The sequence below is a fragment of the Podarcis liolepis genome (genome assembly GCF_965112155.1).
Source record: "Podarcis liolepis genome assembly, chromosome: 8".
Lineage (NCBI taxonomy): Eukaryota > Metazoa > Chordata > Lepidosauria > Squamata > Lacertidae > Podarcis > Podarcis liolepis.
This window is the reverse complement of record NC_139560.1, coordinates 12,126,453-12,140,303: the sequence shown is the minus strand read 5'-3', so window position 1 is coordinate 12,140,303 and position 13,851 is coordinate 12,126,453. Positions and strand designations below refer to the sequence as shown.

At 42.1% G+C, this 13,851-nt stretch overlaps 1 protein-coding gene across 4 annotated transcripts in view; it reads right to left on the bottom strand.

Annotated features, from left to right (window-relative positions):
• Positions 1-13,851, bottom strand: part of CYRIB (CYFIP related Rac1 interactor B) — a 67,590-nt gene that overhangs the window by 25,280 nt on the left and 28,459 nt on the right. Inside the window, exon 1 of one of the 4 annotated variants that reach the window (XM_083516983.1) lies at positions 9,554-9,629. The exons of the other annotated variants lie outside the window; for them this stretch is intronic. The gene's annotated coding sequence lies outside the window, so the exon portion shown is untranslated. Of the gene's footprint in view, positions 1-9,553; positions 9,630-13,851 lie in introns of those variants that run through there. 4 annotated transcript variants of the gene reach the window in all.

Here is a 13,851-nt window from a genome sequence, read left to right as displayed (position 1 = left end):
TGAGAGAGAAAAGAGCACAAAACATCAAAAGGTAACAGAGTAACAGGAGAAATTAACCACCTACTATTTGATTCATGAGGACAGCCCACCTGTCCCAAGATAACTTGCTTACAACACAAGGATGGCCAAGTACAGATACATGAGCCAGGCATGACCTAGAAAAGCATTTAATTCAGCCTCTGGAGGCTGAGCAAATCTGGAGTTGTAGTCAAAGTCTGAATATAGTTTAATTTGTATAGGACCAGAGGTGGGGGATCAAGCTGTAAGATATAAAAAAGATTAAATTGTGGACACTCCTCTCTGAATTTTGTAAGTAGTGCCCAAGCACCCATGCACCATCCTTTGCAGTTCCTACAAGAAGATGGCACCAATCTTATAAGAAAGCCTGGAAGTCAGGTTGCATGGTTTCTATGTTAGTCTCTTACAGCAAAGCAACAAAGGGTGATACTCAACTAAGTCACAGAGTAGGCCCATTCATTTCAATGGGTCAAGTCAACTGATGCCAATAGATCTTACATACTGCCAGTATGACTAACATTGTATATCAGTGCAGTCATACCTTTGGTTAAATATGCTTCAGGTTGAGCATTTTCAAGTTACGCTCCGCGGAAACCCAGAAGTAACAGAACACGTTACTTCCGGGTTTCGCCGCTCATGCATGTGCAGACGCTCAAAATGACGTCACGCACATGTGCAGAAGCGGCAAATCGTGACCCGCGCCCTCACAGACGTGGGTTGCGTTCGCTTCAGGATGCAAACAGGGCTCCGGAACAGATCCCGTTCGCATCCAGAGGTACCACTGGATATACATTGTATATCACTGTATATCAGTAAAGAGTCTTGGGGCACCTTAAAAAGTATAGTCCACAAAAGCTTCTCCCATAATCAGTAAATTTTTATGCTACTTTAGTAATGCTTGGCTTGAAAGAAACAAACAGGTACCAGTCAAACCCAAATCAACACAGGTAGAATGTACATTGCCATGTGTAGCAGTCCTGTGATTACATCAGCCAGTTATTAACAGAGATTTCTGGGGTTACCCCAAGGGAAAACAGCAACTACATCAACTGGAACTTAATTACCCTTTTCGCCAACGGAACTAAAGTTTGAACCCGTCTGCTAAAGATTCAGCAGCAGATTTCTGACAACAGCTGCCTCTAGTCAGAGGTGGGTCTGATCTCTGCACAGTTTCTAGGATGGACTTCCTAGGCCCAACTCAATCCTATACTGAAATTCAACAACCAAAGCCCCGCACCCCATCACCACAATTGGAAAACTCCATTCCCATAGGGGTTTTTTTATATATAAAAAAATCAAGTATCCCAAGAACAATAAAGCCAACTAAAATAGTATCTGCAGTACGTTAAAATAGTCATAAAGCAAATTCTAGATCATAAGCAGCTCAGAAAAAGTCTTCATCATTTATTGCCCAAAGGCCTCCCTGTGCAAATGGGTCTTCGTTTAGCTGCCCAAAAGGCCATGACTGGGGTACAAAACCACACCACTTGAAGTTATTCTGCAGTCCCAGAGTCACAACCAAGAAATCCCTGTTCCTCATTAAAGATGAATACAAAATAAAGGGGTGGGAGGACATCAGAGCCTTCATACAGACATTCAAACTAGCACTACTTTGAATGTCTGAAATGAACAAGGAAGTGAACTGTATTCCCCCCCCCCTCTACCCACTATCCCAGGAAACCACAGAATAACTGCTTAGTGACTCCATCAAGCATGTTGACATTTCAGATCTGACGTCTACTGACATTCTGTTCTCCTGCATGAAGAGCTTTGTATAAACTGACAATTTGCATTGTCTTGCACCGAGGGAACGTGATCCTTCTACAGAAGGATATCACATTACCAATTTTCTATATTTATTTGTCTGTAATCAACCTGGGAATACTTGAAAAGCAGATTTCTTTTAGAGGCATGGGCACTGGGCACAACAGATGCTAAGGCCCTTCCCATCCCAAATCATTATGTCTTGAAGGAGAGAAGGAGGTGGTCAGTCTGTCCCAGTACATCATCATCATCATCATCATCATTATTATTATTATTATTATTATTATTATTAATTAAATTTCTATACTGCCATTCAGCTGTTATCACAGGGCAGTGTACAATATGAAAACACAAAAATGCATAGCATAGTAATAAATAACAACACCCCCCCACACGCCATTTAAAAGACCATCAATTTGTTTTAATTAGCCAAAGGCCTGAGAGAAGAGGAATCTTTTTGCCTGGCACCCAAAGATATGTAACAAAAGTACCAGGCTAGCCTTCCTGGGGAGAGCATTCCACAAATGTAGAACCACCGCCGTAGGGTGGGTGATGTCTGGTTTTCAACATGGAGATATATCACCAGGTAAATATCGTGATACACCAATACAGTGGTACCTCAGGTTACATACGCTTCAGGTTACATATGCTTCAGGTTACAGACCCTCCGCTAACCCAGAAATAGTACCTCGGGTTAAGAACTTTGCTTCAGGATGAGAACAGAAATCGTGCTCCGGCGGGGCAGCAGCAGCAGGAGGCCCCATTAGCTAAAGTGGTGCTTCAGGTTAAGAACAGTTTCAGGTTAAGTACGGACCTCCGGAACGAATTAAGTACTTAACCCGAGGTACCACTGTATATCACAATGTATGGAATGAGGATGGAACTATGCAGAGAAGAACGGGACAATGTCCTGGCAACTGCTACTACTTAGGGAACTAAAAATGACAAAGTTTTAATTATCTTTAACATATTGCTACAACTGTTATTTTAACGTACAGATCATTTTTAAATTAGCACATTTTCTCTAAAATTAAAAGCTGTAGATATCCAAGGTAAGGTGAGAGAATGTTTTCTAAAAATTTAATTACATTACTAAACAAGAAAAAAGCCAATTCTGTGCCACACATTTAGATATTCAAATGTAATTCACTATGGGGTCTTAGTTGACTACATGTATACATCCCACACCACCAGTTCTTTTGACTGATTGTCAATTTTCTATACCAGGCCAAACTAGAAAGAATGGATAAAAATTTACGGAACAAAAAAATTCTTAGACAATTAAAAAAAAATGCCAGAAAAATTTGCATTTCAGCATTCTCTAGTAAGAGAAACACCCTTTGCTTTTGAAGAACATTGCCAGCCATGCTGAAAACACTTTCACATGGCACACTTGTTCCTGGGATAGCTAAAAACCTCTTTACAAGCGCCTTCAACACTGGGAAGGACGCCTCTTGTGCCTTTCACCACATCAGAGGGAATGCATCAAAATTCACTCTTCGCATAGCCATATAGTTTTGTAGCTCTCCTCCTGCTTCCAGTACAGACAGTGGTGCTAATCCATCACCTGCCAGGCCCTCTTCTTCCTCTAAATCATTTTATTTATTTTTTTGGCCAACCCTTTTTCTTTTAATGGAGTTGGCCGGGTATTTGGCTCTGTGGAAACAGCACACAGACACAAACACAGAGAAGGAGAGAAGCGAGAAGGGAGATATAGAAATGAGGGAGACACGGACACAGAGAGAGAGAGAAAGGAGAAGGGAGGAAAGAATGAACTGTAAAACATTATTAGTATGAAAAGAGAAGAAGATAGTAAAGTGAAGGAGTTTATTTTATTAGAAAGAAGATATTGGAGAACTGTTACAAGGTGATTCAATGAAACTCAGTTAGGGGGGATTCGAGGAAGTCAGTTAACAATGAAAATTAATGGGGGCCTTAGAAGTAATATGTGTTTATATTTTTGTTTCTTTCTTTTTTTAGTATTGTGTTGTCTTTTTCTTTGTGTGTTCTATATGTTATATCTGTTATAATTGTGGGAAATCAATAAAAAAAATTGAAGGGGAAAAAAGAGAGAAGGGAGGAAAGAGGTTTAAACAACAGGGCAAGGTTGCTTTTTTTAAACAACAGGGCAGCAACATGGGGCTTTTGGTAGGCAAGGTGGAAAGGGCTTTCTGGTCTTGAGGGGACCCCGGTGGGGTCTGGGTCTCAGGAGGAGATGGGGTATCAGGAGGCACCCATGGGAGGGCCGTGCCACCAGAGAGAGCCCAAAGAGAATGGAAGGGGGAAAGGTGCTCCTAGCAAGAAATTCAGACTAGCATCTCTCTCAGCCACCAACCAGCCTGGTGCCTGCATTTAAAACAAGGAGCTTGTGGGTGTCTATATTACAGTGGTGCCTCGCAAGACGAAAAGAATTCGTTCCGCGAGTCTTTTCGTCTTGCGATGTTTTTCGTCTTGCGAAGCACAGTCCGTCGCAAATGCACCTCTTCAAGCGGCTTTAAAAAAAAAGCGCAAGACGTTTTCGTCTTGCGAAGCAAGCTGTCAGGGAACTGACATCGGAGCAGAGTGGAGAGGCTAGGCTCCCAGATTCTGCAGGAGAGGGAACTAGTAAGGGAAGAGAGAGAACGTCCTCTGGGGAAAGAAGTCCAGGTGACACCAGGAAGAAGGGAGAGGCAGAGAGCACTTCGGAGGGGAGGCTCCGAGACTCTTCCAGTGAAGTCAGTGAGGAGAGTGGAGGACCACCGATTGGCACGCCTACTCTGCGCAGAAGGCTTCCGCGCAGAGAGGCGAGGCGAAGGTTGTCCGTTAAGGAATTCTTATGCTGGAGGAAATTTAGGAGACACCCACTGACGGATTCTGCCAGCGACTGAGCAGCAGCCAAAAGGGCTGCTCAGCCGGGGAAAGACGCAACCACCCCAAGCAGTTGGGAACGGCTGGAGGTTTACACACAAGCAACCCCAATTCCCATGATACAAGCCCATAGGGAAATTCATCTAGTGAAGCAACGCAAAACCGAAAAACCCTTTCGTCTAGCGAGTTTTTCGTCTTGCGAGGCATTCGTCTTGCGGGGCACCACTGTACTTAGGAAAGTTCCCAGATAGGTTGCTTTCTTCAGCATCTGCTCTTGTGGTTCACTGGCCCCTGCAAGAGGCAGGGGAGAGCTGAGAGGCAGCAGGAATCACGAGAGAAGCAGTGGCTGGCTTCACGGTTTTCCCCACATCGTGATTTTCAACATAGTGCGCATGCACATCGTGATTCGCAACACATCATATTGATACACTACCCAGAAAAGGCCCATTCTAGTGTTGTCACCCTCTGGACCTCTCATGAAAGGGGTGCATGAAGAAGGGCCTCAGATGATGATCACAGGGTCAGTTCATATGGGGAGTGGCAGTCCTTGAGATCTTAGTTTCATGCCTTAGCTTCAAAACATTACAACACTGCCTGGGCAATGGCTATTTCCCAGCAGGCTCCTCCCACAACACATTACTAACATCATGATGTGCTATGTAGATGGCTGCAAAAATAGGAAGAAAAAACTCCCCCCACATTAATCAGTTTTCTCATCAGACTTGAAATAAATGTGTGGCAGTTTCAAAGATGGCTTGGTGCAACATCCGCTTTCTGAAAGTCGATTTTGTTGCCAGCCGTCTGGAAACTCCATACAAGATGGAATGTCCTAGGATAGCACTGCACATGTATGTTAGCAACGAATGTATTTTAAATCAAAGAACAATCAACACCACAAAAACTCACTGGCTCACAAATCATTTTTCTTTAGCAGCCCATTACGGAGACGAGATTCTTCCCTAACTAGTAAATTTGCCTAACTGCTTTGCAGATCAGCAAAATGGTCTATAGCCACACTTGATGTCATTCTATTACTGAAGTTAAGCAACATTGGTCTTGTACGTTACCTGGATTGAAGACTAACCAGGAACCATATGTTGACAACTCTTGAGTTCCTTGGAAGAAGATTGATGCAAATGACTAGGAGCCCACAAATATTGACTGACCTCTGTAGTCAATCATTATTTGTAACTGGTCACAAGTTTGCCCCCTTCCAAATTCTCCAGCACACGTGAAGGACTTGGGAGAGGGGAGAGGTCAGTCTCCCATGCTGCAGACACTCTAATAATGCCTTCAAAGAGTTGAGCACAAGAAGTCAATTAATTCACACCAAATTTTGAAGGCAATTAGAATCAGAGACTGTGTGTGTGTGTGTGTTGCTGTCATAAAAAACCCCAGAAAAGCTTGGATGCCAAATGAAAAGGAGACACACACACACACCCTAGACGCCACTCCATTACAAGAACACAACAGAAGATCTGCTGGATTAGCCCAAAGGCCCATCTAGTTCAGAATCCTGTTTTCACAGTGGCCAATGTGATGCCTATGGGAAGCCCCAAAGCAGGATCTAAATGCAACAGTGTTCTCCCCTCTTGCGATTCCCAGCAGCTGGTATTCAAAAGTTTTCTTCCTCTTTGTACGCATGAGATCAGGAAGGGTGATGTGTCCCTCTCCCACTTAGTACAAAATAGAAGATTGCTCCCATAGAATTGTGCCTGACAAATTAGGCACGGGGAGGCATCTTGTCATAATGGAATCAAGTCGATGGTTGCCAGAAGAAGTTAATGATCATCAACAGCAGCCACATTTGCAGAAATCCATACTACTGCAAGAAATAACTCACTTTCAGAAGGACACAAAGATAAAACTTTTTTTGTACACAGATGAGTACTTTAAAGGAACCTTAAAAAATTAGAGGAAGTAGCAAGGAAAGTAAATGAAACCACTGCAGTGGATTATGTGCAAGACTTGCTGTATTGCTTAACTGCAAACCAGTTCAATTGCTCTTTGGCACACCTGCAAAATGTAAGAGCTCTTTCCTATAGTCTGAATACTGAGTCAGCATCAGAACTTTATAGGAGCACTAAAAATGCTTTCCAAGTAGAATTTGGTCTTGGACAACTCAAGCAAGAAATATCAAGATGGGAAAATGAGAGGCCTCTCAATCAAAGTAAACCCTGTCATATTTAGAAAACCACAGGTGCTGCCCTGGGAAAGTTGATGAAGGATGTGTTAAGACCCACAGCTTCGGGCATGATCAACTACAGAAGAAAAGAATCACACAAGGAAATGGTATGGGGACTTTGTTTGCACAACCCTTATTTTCCACCTCACATCGATTTATCTTTCAATTTTCAAAGTTAAAATATACTAGCCATCACAAACAAAAATATACATTTAACATAATAATGTTTGAGTCCCCCTGACTGGCTGACCCACAGAGGTATCAAAATTGTTAGGACACCCTTCATAAGGGAGGAAAAAACTGAGATTTGTAGTATGTGTAATCCAAGACATCCCGTTTCCTAAAAATGAAATATGTTTTCTTCTAGCAAACTGCTGCCTGCCTTATAATAGCTACCAACTCTCCTCAAAGAGCAAGCCTGGCCACACATGTGGTGGAATGCAAGGGTGTGGAGTTTTCCCTTTATACAGCCATCGATGAGAGATGGAAATTTTGGAGGCAGGCAGGAAGAATACACAGAGTAAATGCAGCCTTATATTCTGCAACCACATTCCTGAATGCCACTGCAAATACTCTACCTCCTCCCTAGCTTGTTCCAATTTTAGACTAACACTCTCACAGAAAGTGCATCCCGCCCTCAATACCTTCTCCTGTAAGCTTTGTTTGGTCGGGTTTCCATTTTGCTGTAAAGTGACAATGGTGTACTAAGATTCCTTTCCCACTTTTGAATATAACAGTCAATATTTCAACAATTATATATTTCTACCAATTAATAGCACATTGATAAAAGGTAATGGAAACCCACTTTATATTTTTATTGCCACTGACTGGTTGTGCCTGAAACTACAAACCCCTGGTACTTGTCACTCAGTGTGTCTGGCATGCAGTTTTCTCCAAATCCAGGCTCATGGTTTATTATCACCAAATCTTGGTAACTGCTTGTGGTTTGCTTGGAGATTCTTGGTTTGGATGACATGACAAGCCACACAAACCAGATGCTGGCAAATCCTAGGTTAAGACAAGGAAACAGATAGCCCAACAGAATATGACAAGCTTCAACAGCCAATATATTCTTTGTCGGGCCTGGAAGACAAGGTTTGGTGCACCTAATGAACCAGCCCCATATCTCAGAACAGCAATATTTAAATTTCCATGCATGCATTCATATGTGCACAAAAATCTCTGCGGTTTCCTCTTCCGACTAGAATGCCTTATGCTGCATCAAATGCCCTTCTGGCAGGTCTCTAACTCTGAGAAGCTGGTTTTTGAGAGACACAAAGGCTGTGGTAGGAAGTGGCATAGTGTGCAGCTATCTGGATCCCAGATGGCTTCATGTGTTTGGTTTAAGCTACCTACTATTGATGGACAGCAGGCAACAGACGTATTCCTCTTACTAAACTATTGCTTTGTAGATTTGCTTCCAGGGGCCATCGCTAGGTAAAAAGCCAGCTATGGAGAAAGGCAAGCAATAGTCCGTGGTGCACTCAGGTAAATAATAACAGCAATGAGATGAAATCACAGTATGAAAAATAATAATATAATCCATCATGATACTGGACTAATAATGATCATAGGACAGGGCTTCGTGATTTCATTCTATCCAAGACCCACAAGAGAATATCACAAATATGGTGAGCAATGGAAAATTATATAGAAATACCAGTATGAATCACAAACTGAGATGGATCTTGAAATGTTAAGAACACACTATCCTTTCTTTCTCTCATGCACATACATTGCCTCCAGTCAACTGTGAAAAGCTAAGCGTAGCAAAACCATGCTGTTCTGCGTAGTAGAAAACTAGTCGGCATGGAAAAAGATACTACCCTTCAGCGTCAGCATATCCCAGCATTTTTAAGAGAGCACTCACTATACATACAGTCTCACAGTTCATTAAACAACAGCAACTGCAGCTTGCACTTTGTCTGACCGCATCTCTGGATAATAGGTTCTTTGGTGACAAGTCCACATGCTTAGGAACCAAAACATGCAAACAACACAAAACAAAGGACTCAAAGAGCAATGAAAAGTGAAGCCCAAGGCTAATTTGTTTAGGCTTACAGGTAAACATTAGCATTCCAAAAGTCCCCATTTCATTTATATATTGAAAAGCATTTATAAACAACTTAGTATTTTAAAAAATCTCTAAGCAGCATATAATATAAAAAAGCAATCAGTATCATTAAAACAAATACAACCTAAAACCAGCAGCACAGTAATATAAAAGTGTGGGAAAGCATAAAAAAGCAAATAAAGCAAGGCCCAACCACAACGGTCAAGGGACAGCCCGAGGAAAAAGACACATCTTTACAATATATCTATACAATGACTCTTGGGGTCCCTTCCAATTCTAAGATTCTATGATCCAAAGCGCTGGATGGTTGCATGTAAATTTTGAGACGAAGGCACACATGCGCACGTTTCTAAACTTCATGTTGCACAGAGGATTAAAAGTAGGATGCTACAAATACTAACGGATCAAGCACAAAGAGGAAATAAAACTCCACTTAACTAGTTTGCAACTGCTACAATGTACAAATCAAGATTCCAAGATCTCCCAAGCTCTGCCTCGTGTGCTGTATTGAGGCTAACCTTTCTAGAATAAGAACACCCTGAAAGTGTGATGTCTTATCAGTTACAAGCTAGGCCAATCACACAACTGAAAGAAGCAAGTTGGCTGCAAGAGCAGATCGTAAGGTATTTTCAATACGGCTTGCAGGGCTGGGAAAGGTTACCTACCGCTGCACTAAGCAACCATCTTGAACACTGCTGGCAAGTGAAAGATTTTGGTCCTGTAAGCAACAAGCTATGTTCAGAAGCAACTGCACACCGCAATAGGCTTGTCACAAGTTCTGCCTGCATTCAGTTAATGTTTCCTTCCTTCTACTGGGTTGAGTCACATCCTCCAGTTTGTTTCCCTTTTTTAAAAGAAACTAGGCTATGTTAAGAGGCAAGGGCTGCAATTCTGCATACATTTATATGGGAGATGGCCGCTTCCTCGCTGCTTCATGTATGTTACCACAACTATCACTGCACTATTCCAAAAGACAAGACTCACATTATTATCATCCCTGTAATAGAGAAATCTTGATTTCATGACTGAAATTTGAACTGCACCTTCCGGCGCACAGCTCATGCTCTTTATCAGTGTCCTACAACGGCAGTCCTGCCGCTAACTATTGTTGCCCCAAGCATGCTAAAAAAAACTCCCAGGAGAGAAAAAGCCCATTCCTGATTCAGTTGGTTTAACTAAATGTTGCCCTGACCACTGGCCATGCTTTCTGGGACTGAGGGGAGTTGCAGTCCAAAATATCAGAAGGGCACCAGGTTGGGAAAGGCTGGCATAGGAGAACATGACTAGAAGCTTACAGTGGAGGATAAAGTTTCTACACATGTCCCAAAAGATTCACCAAACGAACACTGGAGCTTTCTGTAATGTCTTCTGCATTGCTAAAAAGTGGGGTGGGGAGACAGTCACAGCTACAATTTTAACTTAAGTTGCCACACAGCTTTGCACATAATGTAAATTATGATAATCAGGGTCACCCAGTATTAGAGAGAGAACACAGGATCGACACAAATGATCATTTTAAAGGACTTTGCAACATATATATTTTTTAGCCAGACCGGTTTCTTATTAGTGTGCTTTGTATGAGGAAGTGAGAATTGTGTGCTCATTTCTTCAAACAATCCTATTTTTAAGGGCTACACTCAGACACTCTTCTATGAAGTGCTATATTAAATGTTCCATTTTTAGAAGAGTATAATTGGGAAGCAAACTGGCATTCTGATCATATTCATCTTTGTACTTCCCGTTAAAGAAAGAACGGGGGAATTTTGTTCATACAAGAATTTGAATAGTAAGCAAGCTCAGTCATCATTGAACAGGGTAGGCAGCTGGAAGGGTACTCAAGTCTGCTATCCTAGAGGGGGAGGCCGGAACTAGATGTGGGCCTGGGGAGGATTACAGGTGTACTGGGAACCCAGCCAAAATGCCATCCATCCTTGGGGTTCAAATGGTTAAATTTGAAAGGGGATAAGAGAGGTCACTTCCATTCAGCTTCAAAGAAAATGCCACCCCAAAGAGGCACCCCTCCCACAAGGATGCTCCTGGGAGCTCCATGCTCTTCCATTTTTCTCTGTATCACTAGAAAAACCGAAGGCTGCCCTGCTGGGCTCACAAAATTCATTCATTCAGTTTGCCCCTTCACCTGCTCCTCCCCCTTTTCTGGTTCTTGGCACACTGCTTACAATTCTGACCCCAATAATGGGAAAGCAATTTGCTTCGCCTGCCAAACTCTTTGTACAAATACTCAGCTTTCTCAAACGATGGTGAAAAAAATTCCTAAGTAGTCGCTGAATCCACAATCCGTAGACAGTGCCGTGTATACTCTTCACTTCAAAATAGTGATGATAAAGATTTGCTCCAAAAAGCACCCTGAATACTGCACCTTGTACAAATTATGTACCTTCAGAAACTGTGCATAATTTCTCATTTTGCACACATTATTCTGCTGTTGTTAGTTATGGGAGAGAGACAAAGAACTATGCAGGGCATAAAAGCCCCATTCCAGACCACTACGAATCAAGCTAGTTCCCTGGTTTGTAAGATTTTGATAGGCATTGCCTACAAACTTTTAAGCATATATTTTGCAGTCCAAATGGGCAGACACATGGTTTTTAGTGGGGGCTATCTGTGAACTGAATACTGCACATATTTCTATTTTGTGCTTTTTCGGTGATCCCACAGAATAACAGTTCAGCACAGAGATACACATGCATGCCTGTGCACAGTCCAATCCCAGATGAAAGGCGATGACAGCGTGCAATTTAGCAAGGCGGCTGAAGGAAAGGCATTCTGTATCTGCTTTCTGGGAAGGCTGGGCCAAGAAGAAGTAACAGCATATAAACTACTTGGGTCAGAATTACGAACCCACCTTCCGCCATGCTGAAAGAAATGCAACTCCAACTGTGAATTTAATGAAACCGCATACATTTAGTATAGAATTCATGATGAATGACTGCACACCCTTCCACAGTATACATTCTTTTGATGTGAAAATGAAACTGGCCTTAGCAATTCAGCCTCTACTATTCATGGAAGCTCCTTGAATTGGATGAAGACAATGCATTAACAAACAGAAAGAAAAAAGCGAGATACTCTGGATACAGTTGTCAGAATGGAGAGTCCCATCTATGTCACTCATGCTTGTAAGAGATGCCCTATCCACCTCAATGGAGCGTCCATTCCAAACAAGCATTCCTCTGTGTATGTGAACTGCTTCCTGTGTATCTGAAGAAGTGTGCATGCACACGAAAGCTCATACCAATAACAAACTTAGTTGGTCTCTAAGGTGCTACTGGAAGGAATTTTTTTTATTTTGCTTCCTTCCAACAAAGGAAATAGGGGAAGCCAGGTGGAGATTCATTAGGCATGGTTAAGCGTCCGTTTTGGCTTCCTAGCAAAAAGAACAAGAATGAAATGCAGTGACCTGGAACTCTTATCCCTCCCAGAGTCCACTGGCCTGTTGAAATACCTGTTTAATAAGCCATCTCTTAGTTTTGGAATTCCCAACTCACCTGCCATTTCCCTTCTACTCCCTTTCTTTCCATGTCTTAAGACTGTAACTGTGCAAATGTTATATGCGGCACAATGCTACTCCAAGCATTCTATAGAGGACCTACAGAAATACTAAGTAACAGAGATTCATTTATTTTTCTGTTCAAGACCTGGCATGAGAATCACTGTCAGGTGGGGCTGCAGCTGACAAAAAGGACAGTAAGCCCCACAGCCCCTTTCAGAAGTCTACTGTTTCTACAGAATTCAAAGGGAAATAAATTTGCTTAAGCGTGACAGGCTTCTCTTTCACTCCTAATGCCAACTACACCCACCTTGTGCCCAGTATGGTGTTTTAACATGCACATTTTAATCCCCCTCTCAAACAAGTTATACTACCTTTCCTTGCATTGTAGTTAAAAAAACCCCTCAAAGAAAATTCACCCAAAGTATCAAAGAAGTGGAAGTTGGACAGAACCCTCACCAAGAATCTAAGCACAACACTTTAAAAGAATGGCACCTGAGGAACTACTCAACTTCTACAGATTCCCAGTCCACATGAGGCTGTCCACTAACAGGAAGAAGAGGGTCTTCTTCACAGAAGCAGTTTTGGAATCCACAACCAAAAGATGTGGCAGCCATCTCCAGCAGACACGGGTTTGAAAATAGGTATTTCCATTGGCAGCTAAATAGAACTTACATGTTCAGAGCGTACTTGTATGTTGGATGCTGGTGGCAAACAGAACATGATCACTGTGCTGCTTGTGACCTCCCAGACACTGGCGACTGCTGAAAAAAGAATGCTGGTATTGATGGACTTTGGTCCAATTCAGCAAGGCCATTTTAGGTACCATCAATACCTTCTGCAATTTGGAAAAAAGCAGCATTTTCTCCAGTTCCCTTGGCGATTTCATTGCATGTAACTTTATTTCTGACCACACGACTACTCTGAGCTCTCTAAAAGGAAGCGCACAGCAGTTTACATAGGTTCTAATGCAGACTCCCACCAGGGCAACTTCAAAGGCCAGAACTACCTTGATTCATCACTTAGATTTTTACCCTCTTCTTGGCCAGTTATCTAGAAAATTGATTTCCGAATTGATGTTGAGCTTTACAAACTTCCTGGTGTCAAAAGTCAGCCCTCATGGCTAGGTAGATATCAGCCTAATAATTTTGCAGACGCATCAACAGCTTGTTTATGGCATTTTAAATGCTAGCTATACCAAACAACCAAGTTGCCAAGCTTGTTCTCTCTTTGCACTGTATGATGATAATCACTCTCAGTTTTAATCCATTCAATTACATTTGTTAAATGAAAACAAATAACCCTGTTTTCTGACTCTTGATCAAAAAGTGAAATATGTCAAAATTCACTGTGTTCCCTTGCAATTTACTGTATAAACAGAATCTTTTATAAATACAATTCTTGCTCATTGGAAATACTCCTATATTTAGGATGCTCGCCCTGCTAATCATATCC